At 43.7% G+C, this 19,913-nt stretch overlaps 1 protein-coding gene and 1 non-coding gene across 2 annotated transcripts in view; both read right to left on the bottom strand.

The window, feature by feature from the left end:
• Positions 1-19,913, bottom strand: part of ANGPT1 (angiopoietin 1) — a 289,630-nt gene that overhangs the window by 133,498 nt on the left and 136,219 nt on the right. The window lies entirely within an intron of this gene.
• LOC142449469 (U6 spliceosomal RNA) lies at positions 9,079-9,185 on the bottom strand. The gene has a single exon (XR_012784630.1). It is a non-coding gene; the product is annotated as a U6 spliceosomal RNA (small nuclear RNA).

The following is a 19,913-nucleotide window of genomic DNA, read 5'->3' as shown; positions in this document are numbered from 1 at the left end:
AACCCACCAGCTGATCCCCAGGAGAAATATTAGTCTGGCTGCTCCCATAATGATTTAAAGCTTCAGAAAACCTATGGGGCGGTTCTACTCTGCCCTGTGGGATGTCTATAAACAGGAATGGATTCAACAGCAAGGAGTTGATATGAAAGCTACAGAACCAAAATCAAACCAAACCCACTGTCACGGAATAGCTCTCACTCAATGTGACCCGGTAGGACAGAGTAGAACAGCTCCGTGGCATTTTCAAATATGTAATCTTTACAGAAGCCGACAGCCAAATATCCCCCCCACCCCCCGCCCACGGAGGGGCTGCTGGCTTCCAACCACTGACCTTTCGACTGTTAGCCAAGCACCTTTAGCAAGGACACCACAAGGACTCCTAGCGACACGCATGCATATCCTTAATGGAAGCAAGGAAACGGCAACGCCAGAAACAGCACAAAAGCCATGCGTCAGTCTCTATGGCAGGCACATCTGTTTTAAGATAAAGTGGAGCTCTAGCATCTCCGACTCTCTTAATCCCCAGGCACCATCATGTCCAAAATAGAGTGCTCGTAGCTCTCCAGTACAACCTGGTTTTCTTCCCATTCCTTATCTCCACGAACGGCATCGTCACCACCCTCCCACCACTCACGCCATGGGACGTCATCTTGACTATCCCCGTGGTCCATTTTCGACATTCAATCAGCCTGAGAGGGTGGCTTTCGTCTCTGGACCACCCTGCTCCCTCTCCCCATCCCCCTTTCCCATCTCTTTATCTTCTCTGCCGCTGGCTTGGGCCAGTCTTGCCCCATTTTTCTCCTGGGTTTGTTAATGGCCTGCACTGGTCTCCTGACTCCAGACTTACTTCTTCCAATCTATCATCCGCGGCCTAGCCGGTGGGATCTGTGCAAAACACAGACGCGGCCTCGGCAGCCACTCCGCTCAGGTGAGCAGGGCTCTCACAACCTGCAAACAACGTCGAAGCTCCGTAATCCTGGGAGGAATTTAAAAAAATGGATCTCTAGATGCTGCCGTTCCCTGTCCCTTTACTTATGCTGTTCTCCAAACCCACCAAAATGGGTGCCTTTGTGCGCCTACACGTTGCTTTTATTTGCTGCCATGCCGTCGCTCCTCCTGGAAGGTTCCTTCTTGAGCTAACCATTTCCTTTCTCCCGGGGTCAGTCCTGTTTTGTATAAATTAGCTCCGCCTTTCCCTCCCTTTGTCAGCCTTTCAGGAATTGCCTGTCAACTCCTCCCATGATTAGCTACCTTTTTCTGCGTCCCAAGCCCGCCCTATGCCTCTTTCCTTGCAGTGTTGCCCACCTTTCCGATGTGCCTGTGGCTCCCAGAGAGCAAAGGCTGCCCCGCTGACCTTGGTGTCACTTAGAATCCTCCAGTTCCTGGCATGGAGTTGTTCTTGGTTGCTGTCGAGTGGGTTCTGACTCATGGCGACCCTAAGCTTACAGCACAGAACTGCTCTGATGGGTTTTCAAGACTGTGACCTTATAGAAACAGACACCCACATCGGTCTTCCATGGCCCCTTTGTTTGGGATCAACCCCAACCTTACAGTGAGTGGCTGAAAGCTTACCTGTTTGCACCACCCCGAGTCCTCGAGCCTTCAGTAAAACAAGTAGATTAATGGGTATATCAATGAATGTGTACATGAAAATACTGACAGTTTCTACTCGCTATCTTTGCGCTATTCAAATATTAGCATTTTGATTTTTTCTTGGTTTTATTATATTCTCATCACCTTCCCTGACAATTGACACATGTCCCCCAAGGCTGGCTGAAGGAAGGGGGGAGGGGTGCTACAATGGTGAGTTCAGCTTATTGAATGTGCCCAGTGCGCAGGAAGTATATTAGCAACTAGCAATGATGCCTTCTTGGATTGTCCCCAGGCCCACTGTCGATGATACCAATGTAGTTATGTCTGAAAGCAAATACCCTTGCTTATTAAACCATATAATCCAATTTCCTCTTACTGTGCGTTCTCCAATTTTCATCCTACAACCATATCGCTTGGTGGAGATTTGTCATTTAAATTACAGTGCAACTCAATCAAATTAAAATATAATTCTTCAAAACTTGAAAAATAGCCATGCCAGTAACTGTCTCTCTAATGTAAGAAAGCAAACAAGGCCACAAATTAAAATAAATGAAGCACAAATCTGATCATTTAAATAGCTGATAACACAATATCAGCACATTGCAGATGGTAGAGAAGAGCAACATGTCCCCGGCCACTTTTCTACTGCAGTAACATGAAAGAGGAACCAGCTTTTTGAATAAGGACCTTAGAGAAGTCTTGCAACTGGCTGTCCAAATAAATATGGGAAGGAGTCCCTAGATTTCTTATAGCCACTTTGCTTCCCCACAATGTTGTTTGTGAAGCCGGGGAATGAGAAATGAAGCCAGCATACCCAGGACAGAACACACGGAGTCATGCTTGTTAGGCAAGATGACGCCCCTGCCCACCTCCTGGGATGTGCTGCTCAGAACTGGGAGCGACGAATCAGTCAGAAGCTAAGGTGTGCGTCCAGGCCGCAAACACAGGGCCAGGCCACGGCCTGTGAGTTTGATAGGGATTTACGTACACATTTACACATCACTCACTACCATACAGCGGGCTCTGACTCACAGTGACCTTGTAGGACAGAATAGGTATGTGTGCACACAATTTTAAGGGGAGAGTGGAGAGAGAGAGAGAGAGAGAGAGAGAGAGAGAGAGAGAGAGAGAGAGAGAGAGAGAGAGAGAGAGAGAGAGAAGCAGGCTTTGACATCTGAAATAGAGACCACCTCAGGAACTGATGAAATAAAAAAAATCCCTCCCAGTGTAATTCTTATGAGAAATAGCTCCCTTCCTGTGACAAGTGGCAGTAATGCAAACAGGTGGCTTGTGATGACCACCTTTTCAAAGGCAACCTTCTGCTTTAAATGAAATACTGCAGATGATACAGGACACTCAGCAACAGAAGTCCCCAAGCCTCAATAATTAAGGGCTTTATAGATGTTTCTGCAGTACCTTTACTAGAGAGAAAATTGCCATCATTTTACTCTAATTCATGGAAAATTGCAAGGTATTATCCTTTAAAACCAGCCCTCATTCCAATAAAACCTTCCTGTGGAACATCCTGACTCCTACCCGCATTGCCAGCCCAGGCTGTTACCACTTCCTGCTCGTGCTTCCTTTCTGAAAATGCTGCTGCCCTATTCTTCCAGCCCTCCTGTAATATTGCGTACATGCATGATTGCCTTTTTTGGTAGTCCCTCTCCCATGAGCTTGCTTAAACAAGACAACATAAGTGATTAAAAAATGTGTGTGTGTGTTTTGTCTGCAATATGGGATTACTCAGTGGAATGTGCTGTACATTTGTACAGACATAAAGCTGTCAACTGCATTGTATAATAATCATTCCTAAGCATTATGTGTGAGGTCTAACTAATTTTTCCTGAATAATCGTTGTCGACGAGTTCTTATTTAAATGCCTGAAAGAAGGAGAAGGCTAGAAACAGTCACTGAAGCCATAAAAAAGGGATAAAGATGGCCGAGCTGCTCAACATGAAGTGAACTCCTCCGCCTTCTTTTCTATCATCAAAGAGCTAGAGACACTGAGCCATGTCTCTTCTTTCCAAAAAGCCATTTTGGTCGGCCGGTAATGCTTCTCACAGCTCAAGAGCTATTGACAGAGTCCAAATGACCATGACAGTGAATCATTCTGTCTTAGCAGGAGCCAAGCAGTACATGAGAATGAAACTACAAATGAGGGATGTCACCATACCTGCTCCCATGACGACCTGTATCCCCAGAGGATTTTTGTCAAAGTCAGTTGTGGCGCCTCATTAATCGATGTTTGGTAACTGGGAGATCACCTTGCAGTGTCCCTCTTGCTTTGCTCTCCAACCCCAACAAGTTGCACCCCCTCGACACCAGATTCTTGTCACTGACCGGAACAATGATTCCATACTGGACTGGAAAGTCTAAAGCTTGAGTTTTTTAAGAAATATTTTTTTAAATCATGAAATGTTGATAAGAGACACCACGAAGCCTTTATTCTCATTTAAATGGTGTCAAATTTCTTGATATTTGCTTTGGCATTCCCCCTCTCCCCACTCCTAGTAGGAAATACAATGGTTCCTAGATGACCAATCCCCTTCTCATCAGAGTGAACAATGATCCTTAAGTTGATAGGGTGTTCACTTCCCTGATCTAGAACCAAATCAACAACCCCAAAGCCTTTGAGGTGATTCTGACTCCCAAGCAACCCCATAGTGGGTTTCTGAGGACCTCAAACGTGACAGGAGGTGAAAGAAGCATCTTTTATCTCAGAGCAGATGGTGGATTTGAGCTGTGAGCTTGCAGTTCATAGCCCAAAGCTGAATCCAAAGTGTCACCTGGATAGCTATGTCGACATCATCTATCTCTATATCTAATCGTCTATGTTATACAGTATGTTTTTGATATTTATATATACATTACCTAAAATGTATGGCTCCTTCAACTATTCATTTATTTTGGGGGCAGCATTATGTTTTTGAGACCTACCCATAGGAGCAATGTAGTTTTATTCTGAATTACAGGATTAAATTAATAATTCTTATAATTAATAAAATATATTCTTGCATCCACAAATCTTCCTGACTCCAATTAAAGACCCTTTACACTGATTTCTAGCTGAGACCCAAGAAGAAGGAACAACTTGCTTCTCAGCCTCTGCCAAAGGCCCTTGGATCTCTTCTCCAAGGAGCTGAAAGGAAGCTGTGGGATGAGCCTCCCACTGAAGGACTCAGTCAGGAATCCATAGGAAGTTTTATCTTTGGCGAATAGTTATTTCCCAGAGAGAGCAATTAGGCAGTTTGAGAAAGAATGGAAATAAGTTACCAGAACTAAAAATTGATTATATAGTCCTTCTCAAACATAAATTACTACATTAAAGTTTTAAAATAATCATGACTACAATTATAAAGCTAGTCTCCAAACTTCCGAGGCAGACTTCCATCAAATAGATCGGGTAGCCTAGACGGAGTGACAATCTGGCCAAGGAGGACGAGTTCACATGACTTAAAACACACACGCGCACACATTTCCCACTCAGCCTAATGAGCAAACGCTAAGCGATATGTTTAGAATGTTCTCAATTAGTTTCAGTGTTATCATACATGCATTTGCATATATTAGAAAAAGAAATGTTCCGAATGCGCAAGAGTGCCTCTGGTTTACAGGTGGGGATACAGGTGAATTTCATTTTATATTCCAGGTATTTTTTTTGTTTTTTATTTAAGAAAACTAAAGCCAATTTTATATTTAGGGAGAGAAAAAAGAAAGAAATGCTCTTAGAAGACAGTCACTCTTTGTGGGAAACTTAGCCTCCTTAGAGCAAATCTGGAAAAGACTGGCAATTCACAGAGCTCCCTAATTGATACAGTTGATTTTCCTCCTCTGGTCTACCCCACCTCTAACACCTTGGCTTCATATGAAATCAGAGAAATGATCAAATGAAGCAAAGAAGAAATCGCCATCTCTGATCCTTCCTGCAGAGGAGGGGCGTGTGTGAAGTCCACCCCAATGGTGGCGAGTTGAGTCTGACTCGGAGTGACCTGTGTAGACCAGAAGGCAGCATCCCCCAGTCCTGCACCTTCCTCCCGCTATTCTTCCGTTTGGCCCATGTATGCACATACTATGGCAATCCATCTTGGCTGGGGCCGCCTTCCTAGCTGCAGCCCTCTCTTTACCAAGCATGCTGGCCTTCTTCAGAGACTGGTCTCTCCTGCTAACATGTCCAACACACACGAGATGAAGTCTCACTATGCTTGCTTTTAAGGAGCACTCTGGTTGTATTTTCTCCAAGACACAATATCCATTGTTTATTGAGCACTTCTTGCCTTTCAGCCAATGAGCTATGATTTTTACTTCATTGAACGGTTCCTCACTGGGTCAGCAGAAGCTTGAGGAGTTCAAAATGTATTACATTCGAGTATTCCAGTTCAGGAAAGCCAAGGGCAACAGGAAAAGTCTGTCCTTCTTATGCAGAGTGCCCAAATGGACCGTGCATGCCTTGGATTTCCTCTGACCATTGACCAGGGATGTGAACAGTCTTGCCCCGAAACAGAAGGCTTTAGAAAGTGGATTACATCACTCCCCTACTCAACTCAGGAAGGGGCGGCCTCTTTTATGGCCTTGCCTGGGTGTGTATTTGATGGAGACCCCATACTGGCATGGCCATTGTCCTGAGTCATACCTTGACTGCCTTGGTTGGAAAACCCTGCACCAATCTGTGATTTCTTATGTTTACTATAAATTACATGTCCCATCATGGTTCTATTCCTATTTATTTTTTAAATAAAACTGTTTCATTAGCATATATTTAAGTATATTGCAATTCAATAGTTCAATCATTTTAGGATAATTTTTTAAGTTTTAAATATATCCCAGTGTGATCTTTTAAAAATTTTTTAAATCATTTTATTGGGGGCTTGTACAATTCTTATCACAATCCATACATACATCCATTGTGTCAAACACATTTGTATATTTGTTGCCATCATCATTTTTAAAACATTTGCTTTCTACTTGAACCCTTGATATCAGCTCCTCCTTTCCCCCCCTTTCCCCACTCTCCCCTCCCTCATGAACCCTTGATGATTTATAAATTATTATTATTTGGTCATATCTTATACTGTCCAATATCTCCCTTCACCCACTTTTCTGTTATCCATTTCCCAGGGAGGAGGTTATATGTAGCTCCTTGTCATCGGTTCCCCTTTCCTACCCCACCTTCCCTCCACCCTCCTAGTATCACCACTCCCACTACTGGTCCTGAAGGGCTCATCTGTCCTGGATTCCCTGTGTTTCCAGTTCCTATCTGTACCAGTGTACATCCTCTGGTCTAGCCAGATTTGTATTTCTATAGTCCCACCTGCAACTGTAATGGATTTCCAGTCTTATTTGTCCTTCCATATCCTATTTCAGTCTTCCATTCTGGATAAGCCCTGGGACATCATTACAATTTATTCCCAATGGAATCTTCTGGATGACGTGTCCTTGTCTTTTTTTAAAATGTCTTATCCTGTGTAAGTCTTAATAACTCTTCTCTCTACATGATGTTCGAAAGTTGAGGTCTCCTTTGTACCCGAATGCAGTAACTTAAGTAGGGTGTTAGAACACAAATGCTGGAGTCAGTCTTCAAATTCACATCTATTGGGTGTCTTAATTCCCTTCTCCTTGTGCCTTCAACAGTAATAGTGGGGGTGGGCAGGGGGGAATCACAAACAGTCCCCTCCATCCCCACCGTTACCGTCAACTCTACCAAAATCTGACCCGTTTAAGTGCACATGTGTTCTGTTTCGTTAGCAGGTTTCTTTTGAAAAACAGTTTGAGACGTTTAGCTGGGTCAGGTAGTCTCCAGGTAGCCCTCATTTCTTGGTCCTTTTAGCTATGACGGCCAGCGGTCCAGCCCTGGAAAGCACTGATGTTAACAGGCTGCAGTGGGGGAGAGGAGTCGGGCTTGGGGAAATAGTGAACGCGAGTTGGAGGTTAGGAATAGTCATCTCACTTTTCACCCTTTGATGGTAAAAGTGAGCTGTATTGACGTGGTCTCCCATTTTTAAATGCAATGAATGCCTCTCCCCCTTCTTCCCTAACAGGCGAAGAAATACTGGCAGAATGATTGGGTCAATATGTAGTGGGTCCTTTGAGGCTTTCATAAACCTGCATAAATACGTAATGTAATTATATCACGTGACACGCTGAAGCATTCTTTCCTCAGCTCTGTGGCGATAGGCTATTTATGGACGCATTAATTATTCTTGCTGAGAAGCATTAGTGTTTTCTTTCATTACCCAGCCAAAACAGCGGTACCTCCTTCACAGGCATATGGAGCAGAGTTATGCTTGCTCTCCGGTTCCTTCACCATCACCGTTCAAACAAACACAAAGGCCAAGCAAATATTTACCCTCGTTTTCACACAACAGAGCAGGGGCTTTCAAAAGCTTGGTGGAAGAATTCCATGATCTTTCATTCCATTTTTCCACAGACTTTTAGAAGGACTTTCATTCATTGAAAACTTATTTCCATAGTGTGGACTCAGTCTAATATGATTTTGTTAAAGTTTGTCCCCAAAATGCAATCGGTAATGCCAAATAAAAGTGTTTCTGTTACTCACAGTGAGTGCTATTTGACTTAACTAAATTAAAACATGCTGCACTATCTCTTATTGGAGGCCATGAAACCAAAATGACTTTTGCTCAAAGGTTTTCTACCTCTTAAAAGTAAATTATCTACAGAACTTCTATAATGAATTTTAAGCTTTCCGCTCTAAGTTAGACTTACAGCTAAAATTATTTATAGATACTTTGAAGATACATAATTATATTGTAACTTGGACTGGAAAACATATATGGGGAGAAAGTAATAATCTAAGGGTTTTCCCTAAAAATGTCATGTTTTATCGAGTAGGGGTGGGAATTCAGCATGTGGACTAAATATTGACAAACACATACACACAAACAAACGCCATATGTTTGGGGAGCGAGTTAAAAATAAATCATGAAACCCACTCGAGTTGATTCTGACTTGGCGGTCCTGTCTCGGGTTGCGAGCCTCTCGGTCTTCACAGGAGCATGTGCTGGGTTTGCGCCACTTGCCTCGTGGTTAGCAAGCCGACACACACCCCACAGCATCACCAGCGCTCCTTTACTCTGAAGGCACTGGATGTCACTTTTACACTTCAAGGGTTTATTCCACGAAGATGACAATAATGAAAAGAGACACATTTCTTGCCACTCCTGCCTAATGCAAAAGAAAACTATAAAAATGAACACTTTTTCTGCAGCGGAATGACCCTCAAAGTAGAAATATACTGTGCATGATTGTGGAACATGTATTCTAATTTAACGCAATCCGTGACATTTTAATCCGTGTAATTATAGAGGGGAAAGAATGGAGTGGGAGATTAGTATGTCCTCTTAATTTGACTCAACATGACACAATCACGTCTTAGAGGTTTGCCCTTTGTCCTCGTGAGCATTTAGATCCAGGTCTGCTTACTCTCATTCATAGCTTCATCATCAACTTTGTATATTAAAATTCTTTTTTTAAAATATGGAACACTTCACTAATTTGCGTGTCATCCTTGCGCAGGGGCCATGCTAATCTTCTCTGTATCATTCCAATTTTAGTGTATGTGCTGCTGAAGTGAGCTCTGTATATTAAAATTATATCATCATCCCTTTTTCCCCAAGAACCAATGAGGCCTGGACATTATAGAGCCTAGGATGTTTCTGAGGCCTTTGGCATTCTGGATATCTCATCTTGAAGTCAAATGGTCTCGAGGCCCAGCAGGGGACACGTTATCTTAAGGAGTCAAGGGAGAGGCTGTAGAGTTATATATCCCATCAGGGAATCACACCTTGTTACCGCTTTCCCATCCATAACACAAGAAGAGTCTGAGAAGGAAGGTCATTTCCCTCCAAGCAGCACAGCGGGACCAGAATTCTAGCGCGACCTGGTCTGTGATTTTACACCGTCTAGGAGATTACTGATGCATCCCATGTGTATTGAAGCTGGTGTAAGGACTTCTCATATCAAAAGTCAGTAGTCTTTATGTACTACCTGACTCTCCCCACGGTCGGAGAAAGGTCTCAGCGAGTGCTGTAAGCAGGTGGCATCTGGCAGGATGTTTGGCTATCTTTAGCCTGGTGTTGGGGAAAGCTCCCAGAAAGTGTCATCAGGAGGCCTGCGTGATTGTTTCACATATCAGCCATATCAATTGCAGTCTTTTATTTCTGTGAGATAATGATTTCTCCTGGGTAAAATCCTCCTGATACGTATACCTGCCGGGTTTCATAAGGTTGTTGAGTGAGTCAACAAGATAATACATGATCAAACACTTGATCGACAAAGCAAAGGTGTCGGAAACAACCTTACTCCACACTAGGCACTGCTTTTTGTGAGTTTTTTTTTCTGTACTGTTCAATTGCATTCAACTGTACAAGAAACCTTAACTCATTGTTCAGTTTCATAACCTGCTACAGGTCCTGATATTTGGTTTTAAAGAGATTGGGTTGGAAACTTTAAGCACCCCGGCATCCATACCTACTACTGTATCACATTTTCGGTATCTGTTGCATGTGCTGGTAAATGGTTTGTTCACCCCCCAAACAGCCCTCAGAGATTACAGCTACGGCAGTCGGGTCAAGAACTTGGCTTTGGTTGCACAGGCAGGAAATGAAAGCAATGAGACGCAAAGCCAGTTCCTCCCAAGTCTTACTCAGAGCTCGGCTCAATAGGAGGCAAAGAGTCAAAAGTGGTATTTCTTTTTTTTTTTAACTTTTACTAGGTAATTATTTATCATTATTGTTTAATCATTTTACTGGGGGCTCTTACAACTCTTGTTATACACTACACATCAATTGTATCCAACATATTCGTACATATATTCCATCGTTCTTTTCTAGACATTTACTTTCCATCGAGCCCTTGGGATCAGATCCTCTCCCTCCTCCTCCTGCTGTTTGTTGTGAATCTTCTGATGTCTGTTGTCCAGTCACAATGACACCTGACGATCGCACCGACTGGTGTGCTTCCATGTGGGCTTGTTTCTTAACTGTTGGATGGCCGCTTGTTTAACTTCATGCTTTTAAGACCCCAGACACTACATCTTTTAATAACCAGGCACCATCCTCTGTCTTTACCACATCTGCTTATGCACCCATTTTGTCTTCAGTGATTGTGTTAGGGGCAGGGTGGAGGGGTGAGCATCACAGAATGCCAATTTGTTAGAACCAAGTGTTCTTGTATTGAGGGCAGGTATGAGCCAAGACCCAACACCTGTCTGCAGCTTCAGTGTATTGCCTTATAAATATATGTACATAGACCAATACCACTATTGTTTTGGATTAATCTATTTACATAAGTGCACATCTCTGTTAATCTCCATATCTATTCCTTCACTTCCTAGAGCTTGCCTCTGTTTCCTTTTGCCTCCTCCTGCCCTACCATCACTTCCCCCTCTTAGTGCTTCCTCTCCACTACCTTGGTGTTGCTCTAATACTCACAGGATCTCTACCCCTCCTAGCTGCTGTTTCAGCTTCCCCAGTTGTTCCCTTGTCCAGGACACTGTCCGCTCACCACTCCTTCTCCCTACCTCCTGCTTCCCCCTCTACCTCCCAGGGCCACTGACCCCACTGCCTTCTCCCCTGGCTTCCCTCCCAGGGAGCAGTCCATATAATTAGGCAAACCATCCATGTTCTAGTCTGAACAGTAAGAAAACATACATGGTATTTCAAAACAGACTAACAGAATCAAAATTATTTATCACAAACCTAAACCTATCTCTATCTATCTATCTATCTATCGAGAGAGAGGAACCTATCATATAAATATATATATGTATGAAACGACAAACTCCATGCCTGCTTTCCATTTTAGAGGATCATTGCCCATACTATAAAGCCAGTAGATGTAGTCACCAACTTACAGTGTTTGACTTATAATGGACCAAACTTATTAACTGTCATTTTTATGATTTTTGTGCATCATATTATTAATAATTAATATTACATAAAATAGGGCAGCGTGTAATTTGATAGTCTTATCATTTTCATATGCAGATATTCAATTTGAAGATAGTTTATTTGCAGATATTCAATTTTATGATTTACTGTTCAAAACACTGGTATGTAGGTGTGGTTTCCTAAACTACATCAGCGACTTCAATTGCTTAAAAACATGGGCCCAGTGGTGGTGCTCCTGTGAAGAAGGGCGGGCCGAGGGAGGAAGTGACCTTGCTGTTACTGTGCAGTCTACGCTGGATTGTTGATGTTACTGACAAAGATATGCTGACAAAGAAAAAAGAACCACACATAGGACTCAAACTTACTGACTAGAAATGTCACCTCCATTACATGGAACGATCCTGATAACCCGACGCATTAGCACTATTCAACTTGTCTTCCTTACTGGAATAGACTTTTTTTATGATTAAAGATACAAGGGAAATTCAAAATGTTTGTGGAAAATAATCCATTATCTTCTACGTCAATTTTCACACAAACTTTTTGCGGCTGCCTCTCACTTATAATAAAAGGCAGTAGGAATTAAAACTAAAAATACAGAGAGTCGACTTCTATAAGAGCTGATTTCCAAAGGGGCCGTGAGTGAGTACAGAACCCTGTTGGGTAAGTTATTAACCACCTACCTACTGGTCCACAGAGTTCTTCTGAGTTGGAATTGACTCAGTGGCCGTGAGTTTTACTTAGTTGGTTTTGGAATATGGCTTCACATTTTGTATCTGGTTGTTTAACAAATTTTCCAAGAAGGCTTTCTCGTGTGTGTATGTGTGTGTGTGTGTGTGTGTGTGTGTGTATCACAGACTCTAACTTTGTGCTGCTACATATGTTGTGGTGGTTGCTATTGCTGTTACTGTTAGGTGCTTACTGGTCAGTTCCAACTCGCCGTGCCCCTCGGCCCCAGAGAGTGAACCCTGACAGGGCTTGCCCGTCTCGCAGTAAGCGCTAGTTTGAGCCTGTTATAGGAGCCACCGCGTCCACCTATCTCCTTGAGAGCCTTCCTCTTTTCTGTCTCCTCTCTACTTCACCACACACATCCTTTCCCAGGGACTAGTTCCTCCTGGTCACATGTCTCAAGTACGCCATCACTTATTTGACACTATTGTTGAAGTCATGAGCAATATCAGCATGCTATTATTTTTAACAATATCAGCTGAATTGAAGTGTAATATCATCAGCCCAAGATCCGAATCCCTGCCTTGTGGCATTTGTGTCCTTCTGTACCCTTTGATACACGACTACTGATTCTGTGTGATCCATGGACTATGGCAAAAGAGAGATGTTGTGCCATCTCATATCTTAGATTAGAATTAAGCTGTCATCTTGGTCTCTGTCTCTCTCTCTCTGCCCATTCTCTGGAAGAACGGATTTCCTGCCTACAGCCACGCGAATGAGCTTGGAAAGGGTCTTCCAGGCCCAATGGGGTCTTCTAAGGACAGCAGTGTCTGTTGTCAGTTTGACTAGATGTCCTAAGAGTCTCTGAGGCAGAACCACCAACTAAGCTGTCCCAGCAGCCCCGCCTCTCGGCAACTGTGTGAAGTGATCCAGGCTTGCTATTTTAGGCTACTGGAGTCTGACAAAATTTGGTATTTGGCATTAGATAATCAATGCAATCAGTTCAAGGTCAAGCCTTGCAGGATGCTATCTCAACAGGGTTCGTGTCTGGATGTGCCAGCTGTCACCTGGAATAACAACAGTGGAACGGCAGGGTAGCAGAGCTCTCAGGTGGGAAAGGCCAGAGGAGAACAGAACTCAATCATGAAGGTACGGAAGCGCTGGCAGGGTTTTTTTTTCTACCCCAAGATTTAGGTAAACTTCGAAGGTGCTGATTCTCAACTGATGTTTGGCTAGACTTTAGAAACCAGAAACAGGCATAAAGTACACTGGTTGCAGGATATCTTGTCTGCCGTTTCCTAGGTCTCTATTCCTTAAAGACCAACGTCCAGAAAATGAAGGTCTCACCATGATTCAGTGACCCAGTCGGGCCTAGAGCACAGGTCTTTGGACCCTCTTCCAGTGAGGTAGAAACATTAAAAACACTTTCCTGTGGGTGGGGGAGTCCCTGGGGACCAGAAAGCTAAAGCATTTGGCTGTTACTGCAAGGTTCTTGGTTCCAGTTGCGAAGGAGGCCATACGGCGTACTTAGAAAGAAAGCAGTTGATAATGACCCTCATGCATTGAGGTCCAGTTTAGCCAGAGACACCCCTCCCATCTCCACACACACGCACCCACAACAAGGCCTGGCAGTCTGCTTCTGAAAAATAAGCAATTAACAAGTTTATGGAACACGGTTCTACTGTGGCATACATGAGATTGCTGTGAGCACACATCAACTGGATGGGAGCCGGTTTGGACTGTTGTTGCTGCTGTCCTAGACATGGCGACTTTGCCAACACTAGAATATACGTCTCCCCTGGGCTAGTGTGTGATGTGTTAGATCGGCCCTGGAGAGACCACCCAGTAGTTATACACTTGATTATGGCTTCTCCCAGGAAGTTGCTTGCTGGGAAATAAGCTCCAAAACCCGCCTCAGTTTCCATTTCTGCAACATGGAACGACAACACCTCACAATAATGAAAGGCTTTGCAAACTACCGTGTAAATTAGCGTGTTATTGCTAAACATGCTCAGACGTGTGTGCAGATGGGAAATACACACCAGTGTGTTTCAGATAGGAAAAGCGATAATCCCAATGTGTCCAACCAAATTTACAGCGAGTTTGTGGTGTGTGCGTGTGTGTGTTGATAAGGTGCCAAAAATGATCCTCCTGAACAAAGTGTAAATCCTTTCCGATTTTCTAGCTGTGCGTTTTCGGCATCTCAGTTCCCTGCTCTCTTAAGTGGGAATTAACTTCACGCTATTTTTAGTCAAGTACAGACTAGTATTATCATCAAGAATAGCAGCCCGCGTTTGCAAAGATCTCTAGGAAGTCCATGTTTTTTTCAGGAACATTTCCTTTTTGTATTTCTGAGCCACAAGTTCAATGTTAAGTCTCAGAAGTTGAATAGTAAGAGATGCTAGCAGGGGACACACACAACTGACCCGTCTAGAATTTGGAAGCGCATAGATTGATGGTATATCTCGGTGTGTTTATCGCAGCTGTCTGCGTGGCGAAATAAGGGATAGAGAACTAAGGGATGATGTGCCACAGTGAATGACAAAACAGCCATTGAAGTATTTATTTCCTCAGAAATATACTACTTACTTCTTGGGGCTTCAAAAAGCAAAAACAAAACCACTTAATAAGCCCTGCCTTCTTCTTTCCTGCGTTCTTTGGATTATCTCCTTTATTGCACAAGAATGTCTGGTGGCTCGAAAGACTGCGGCATTTCTGTAAATGGCTCCCTCTTTCCTAGGAGACAGCATAGACTTGCAGGAACACTTGACTTGTTGTCCTACAATGGGACAGAAGGGCGTACTTAGGAAGAAAGCGTGTAATAGATGAGCCTAATGCTTTTCTTTAAAGGTCTCTCATTATTCTTTTAGGAGAAGTGACCCAGTTACAGGGACGTTACTTGGAAACACATTGTCTGTGCTAGCACCCCGCTCTTGAAATGCCTTTTCCTCTAGTGAGAGTCAGCTGTTGGGGTCACTTTCCAAAGGATGTCTGAACTTAGCACCACTTAAGTTGGCTGTTTTTAGAATGTTGACCTTAATTCCCATTTTAGAGAGAGAAGGGGTAGGATTAATGTTTCTTTTTTAATGCCTGCAAAACCCTTTCCAGTTACTCGTAAAAGACGCTTGCCAGCCATTTTTCCCCATTTTTTTTCATTGGATGGATTAAGTGCAGGTTATTTCCGTCCTACTAGTGTGATCAGATAGAGTTGTGCTAAGTGAATCGGATACCGGGAAAGCCAATTGCAATAGACTATAAATATAATGCTGCAGACTAGTTTATCGGGTATGTTTATCAGGAAATTATTATAAGATTAGAAAGTATAATATTTACATTGAATGTTATTTTGCACAGTGGCAGCTCTCATGAGGAATATACTTTAAAACAAAGACAAACACATGAAATCAACATGCTCACATGTCATGTGTGTCTGGCTTCAGGTCACCACAAGGCCATGCAGGTTGTGCTGTGCCCAAGGGCACCCAGCCAAGCACGTGCACAGGGCCCTAAATCCGGCGTTCCTCTAACTTATGAAACTGTGATAAAGCGCGGTGTTGCATATTCTGAAGCCTTTTGCAATCCCCTGAAAACCAGTATCTGGGTGGTGGCAGCTATTTCTTAGATGCTTTGATGTCTCCTGGTTCGGAAGCAACAGCTCTTCTTTACCCATTCAGGCAGAGAAAGGGGCAGCCTACGGCTACATGACCTGCGCTTCCCCGACCCACGATCCCACACTCCGTCCCAAAAGGACTATGGAAACACATCCTTCCCTTTTAGGAATGGACATCTGGGTGCTGTCAAATGCCACCAGGAGAAGGGAGTCAAAATGCGAACGTCTCTCTTTTGCCAAGGAATAACCATGTCGGAAAATAAAAACCAGGAAATCCTAGCATGAAGAAAGCAAATGTCTACATTATTTGTTGGTCGCTTTGTGTCGAATTCCAATGCAGGGTGCCTGGCTCACCTGGCCGGGAGCACAATGCCTGGTGCTGAAAGGCAGGAAGACTGGTCATCCAGTCTGAAAGCTCAGAGGCCTATGGTAGCATCCTGCCACCTTCTCCTCACCTGTAGGAGACCGAGTCCGAACATGACACGTACTAAGCAGACTGTGTGAAGAGGTCGGAGTGGGCAGGTGGCCAGGCCCTGCTTCCTTGGGTTAAGACATCTGCTAACGGTGACATTTGGCACTCCAGCGCAGCTATATGCAGGTAGGAACAGAAAGGAACACAGTAGAACGCACCAGCATGCAAGTCCGACCTCACCTGGGCCCATGAAAGGGTAACGCTGAAGAGACCACGAGGAGCTGGGCTTGTCGGTTCAAAGAGAGGCTACAGAGGACAAGCCCGGTGAACGTGTGCAGCAATTCAAGACAGCTCACCCTGGCCTCGGGAATATATGCCAGTCACGGATTGAGGACGTAACACAAGTGTTATCGTTTGAGATAATATTTTCTATCCTACTTGATGGCATAGTGAGTTATGCATTGATCTGCAAACCACAAGGACAGCCGTTCGAACCCACCCCATGGGAAAAGATTTAAAATCTCAGAAGCCCAAAAGCACAGGTTCTCCTCTGTTCCTGTGAGCTGGAATCGACTGGCTGGCAGTGGGGTTTTGACTTTTTATTTCACTTGACGTTGAGCAGGAGAATAGAGAATGTAGTACAAGAAAGTGTTACCGCCTCTAGTGAGATGCTCCTTTTATCACCACAGCCTCTGATTCCTTTCAGGCAAATGGACAATTTTCTTCGAGAGCGTGAGTGGGCGCCTTCGGTAAACCTGCAGGCATGGATGTGCAATCTGAGGAGCAGGAGGGGACAGATGATACCACCCCTGTAACAGTGGGTGCTACTATTGTCTGCCCAGCACCATGCTGGGCCCACTGGAAATAGTCCAGTGCTTACTTCTTGCCCTGAGTCGCACCTCATGTGGTTGGAATGACAAGCTCTGGGCATGCGGTACATTATTATGAAGAAATAATTTCAATCTGACAGTGCCAAACCTATGAGTTCATTTTCAGGGGTGACTACTACATTGTAAAGGTGAGGGGAACAATTTCATGGAAAAGATGGAATTTAAACTCAAACCAGATAAATGTCTGGAAGGAGAAGAGAGAGAATTGCTAGTGCGGAGCATGCTCACTTTGGGGCTGGTTCGGCGAGGAGGGGCCGGTGCACATTCTAGTCCAGCCACAGAGGAGATTGAGTAAAGGAGAGTTGTAAGACATACAGGAGGTCTGTGGGCATTCGTGCTAAGCTCGAGGGAATCTGGATTGCACACAGCTGAAGAAGAGAAGATTAAGGAGGGGGAGCTTCAAGTCTGACTTTAGAGTCTCACTTAATAACAAATTTTAAGATCCGCTAAAATGGTAGGGCATTTTACTTCCAAGCCATTAACATGTGATCTGTGGTTCAGCACGTCTGAGACATATGGCATTTCTAACTTTGGAGTTTCCTGAACTTGGAGTTTAGGAAATTTCCGATTTTGAAGCACATGTGTTGCGAGTGTTCCCAAAGCTCAAGTTCAATTTTATTTCTTTTTTTTCTTCTGCTGCTTCATCTGCATCGCTCTGTTTCACCGCACAGCTCATCACTGATTACACAAATACTAGCGAGCAAAACCCATTTGGAGTAGGTAATGAAGTGCAAGGATGAGGCCCAACTGATGCGACACGCTCAACGCCTCGCCTCGCCTAAATAAATACAGGGCCATTTGTTTCATGTCACTGCAAGAAACACTTCTGCAAGGGAATGTTCTACTTCCTTTGGCACATACAAGAAAAAAATGTTCTAAGCATACATCAACTTTTTTATGTTGAAATGTAGCTCTTGTTTGTCCTTTATTTCAAAGCATCCGTTTAATAAATATAGTGGGACATTTTTGATGATCTTCAAAAGAATGAAGGGACTGTGCGTTTCCTCCCCCAGATACCTGGGGACACTGTCATAATCACAGTAGGAAATATGCAGACGCTCGGTCTTCATCCAGGCTGGAGGATCCTGCTGTGTGCTCCTCAGGGCAGGGCTCGGGACATGGGACCCCACCCTCACAGGTTAGCTAGGATCTTCCTGAGGAACAGCACCCAATGCAACAAGCTGCCTGGAGTCAACTGCACTGCATGCAGACCACAACCCGGGAAGGGCAGCACTGTGTCCAAGCGGTTTTCCAATGGCTGCTTTTTTTTTTTTTTAAGTAGATCTCCAAGCCTCTCTGCCACGTGTTCCTGGGTGTTTGTGGTACCCAGTCACTGCTCTGAAGCACTCTGTTCGGTCTTTAGAGAAGTAGAGGAAGGGCAGAAGATATGAGGCACAAAAAACCCACATTCTGAACACCAATCATTTCTTGGGTCCATTGAATCTTACTGAGCTCGCTACCAAGTCAGTGCTCTTCCAATCACTTCCCCATTTGCAGAGTGGGAAAATAAGTCACATGGGGGAGAGCCAAAGGTCCACAGCAAGGAGATCGTGGCAGTGGGACGTAAACATAGAAAACATTAACCCCAAAGTGGGAAACTTTCCATTTCACAAGCGTGCCCAACAGTGGAGAGATTCCTGGCAGTGCAGTGGATTGCCCAGCAGACTGCTTGCCACAGTTCAAAGTCGCCGATCCCAAGAACTGCTCGTGGAGAAAGGTGAGGCTCTCTGCTCCTGTACAGATCGACAGCCTCCGAAACCCCAGGGGTCAGTTGCATTCTGTCCTACGGGGTCAGTATGAGCTAGAATGGACTCAACAGCAATGACTGGGTCAAATAATATAAGATAGAAAAAATAACTCAGGATTAATATTTGTAAACCCCAACAGATGTACCTGGCTAAGCCTTCTTCATCCTCAGAGGCACTGCCAACTAATAAACACTTTGATCTTCTCATTTAAAATTCACATCAGTTCTCAAAATTTACTCTATAGCTTGAGTCCATGTTGCTGCCCCCAATGTCCCACATGGCCCAGCAAGTCGGCCAAGTGAATAGCTGAAGACGTATTACCTGGAATTCCTAGCATAACTAGTCTGTTTTGTACTATGATCATTCGCATCATAAAATGTAACCTATGCACAGGAAGTCTGAAGCTGACTTGACATGGATTCACTCCTCAATTAAATTACGCTTTGTAAAATCTAACCTAGAAGAAAGTTAAGACCTGCCCTCCCATAGAAATAATATGGATTCAGTAGGTTTGTTATAATTATTATGGGTGCCAAAGTTTTCATCTATAATTTCTTCTTAAAATATCTAATCCACATATTGTAATGGGAAATATGCTGCATATAGAATACAGAATGTTTTACCAAAAATTCTCTTCTTCTGTGACCGTTTTGTTCATAATAAAAAAGCAAGTTGTTAATGCCACTGACAACTTAAATCATACTCAGAGCAGACACTCGCTTCTGTGGCACTTTCTTCAGTTCTTCAATCTATTCATCGTTTTGATAAATTTTAAAAATGTCTTTTGAACACTGGTAAGACTATTTTTGTCCTTATTATGAAAGCAATGTTACAAATGCTGAGGACAATAGGCATTTAGGGACAAGGGATAGAGGTGATCAGCCTGGAGGGGACAAATGATTTATCACTGACATTGTTAAAAATATGGCGTTACCAGTGGTGACAAAATGCAAAACAATTTTAGTTGGTTTTCTTATTATTTCTAAGTCTTCTATTAAATAGGCACACTTTTTATTACCTGCACCTGGGGTTCTTCAATTGACTCCTCACTTGATGTGCCTCCCACTGAGGGTCATGTGCTGGTTA

Source organism: Tenrec ecaudatus, chromosome 5 (assembly GCF_050624435.1).
Source record: "Tenrec ecaudatus isolate mTenEca1 chromosome 5, mTenEca1.hap1, whole genome shotgun sequence".
NCBI lineage: Eukaryota > Metazoa > Chordata > Mammalia > Afrosoricida > Tenrecidae > Tenrec > Tenrec ecaudatus.
The sequence above is the reverse complement of the archived record's forward strand: the minus strand, read 5'-3'. Positions and strand labels throughout refer to the sequence as shown.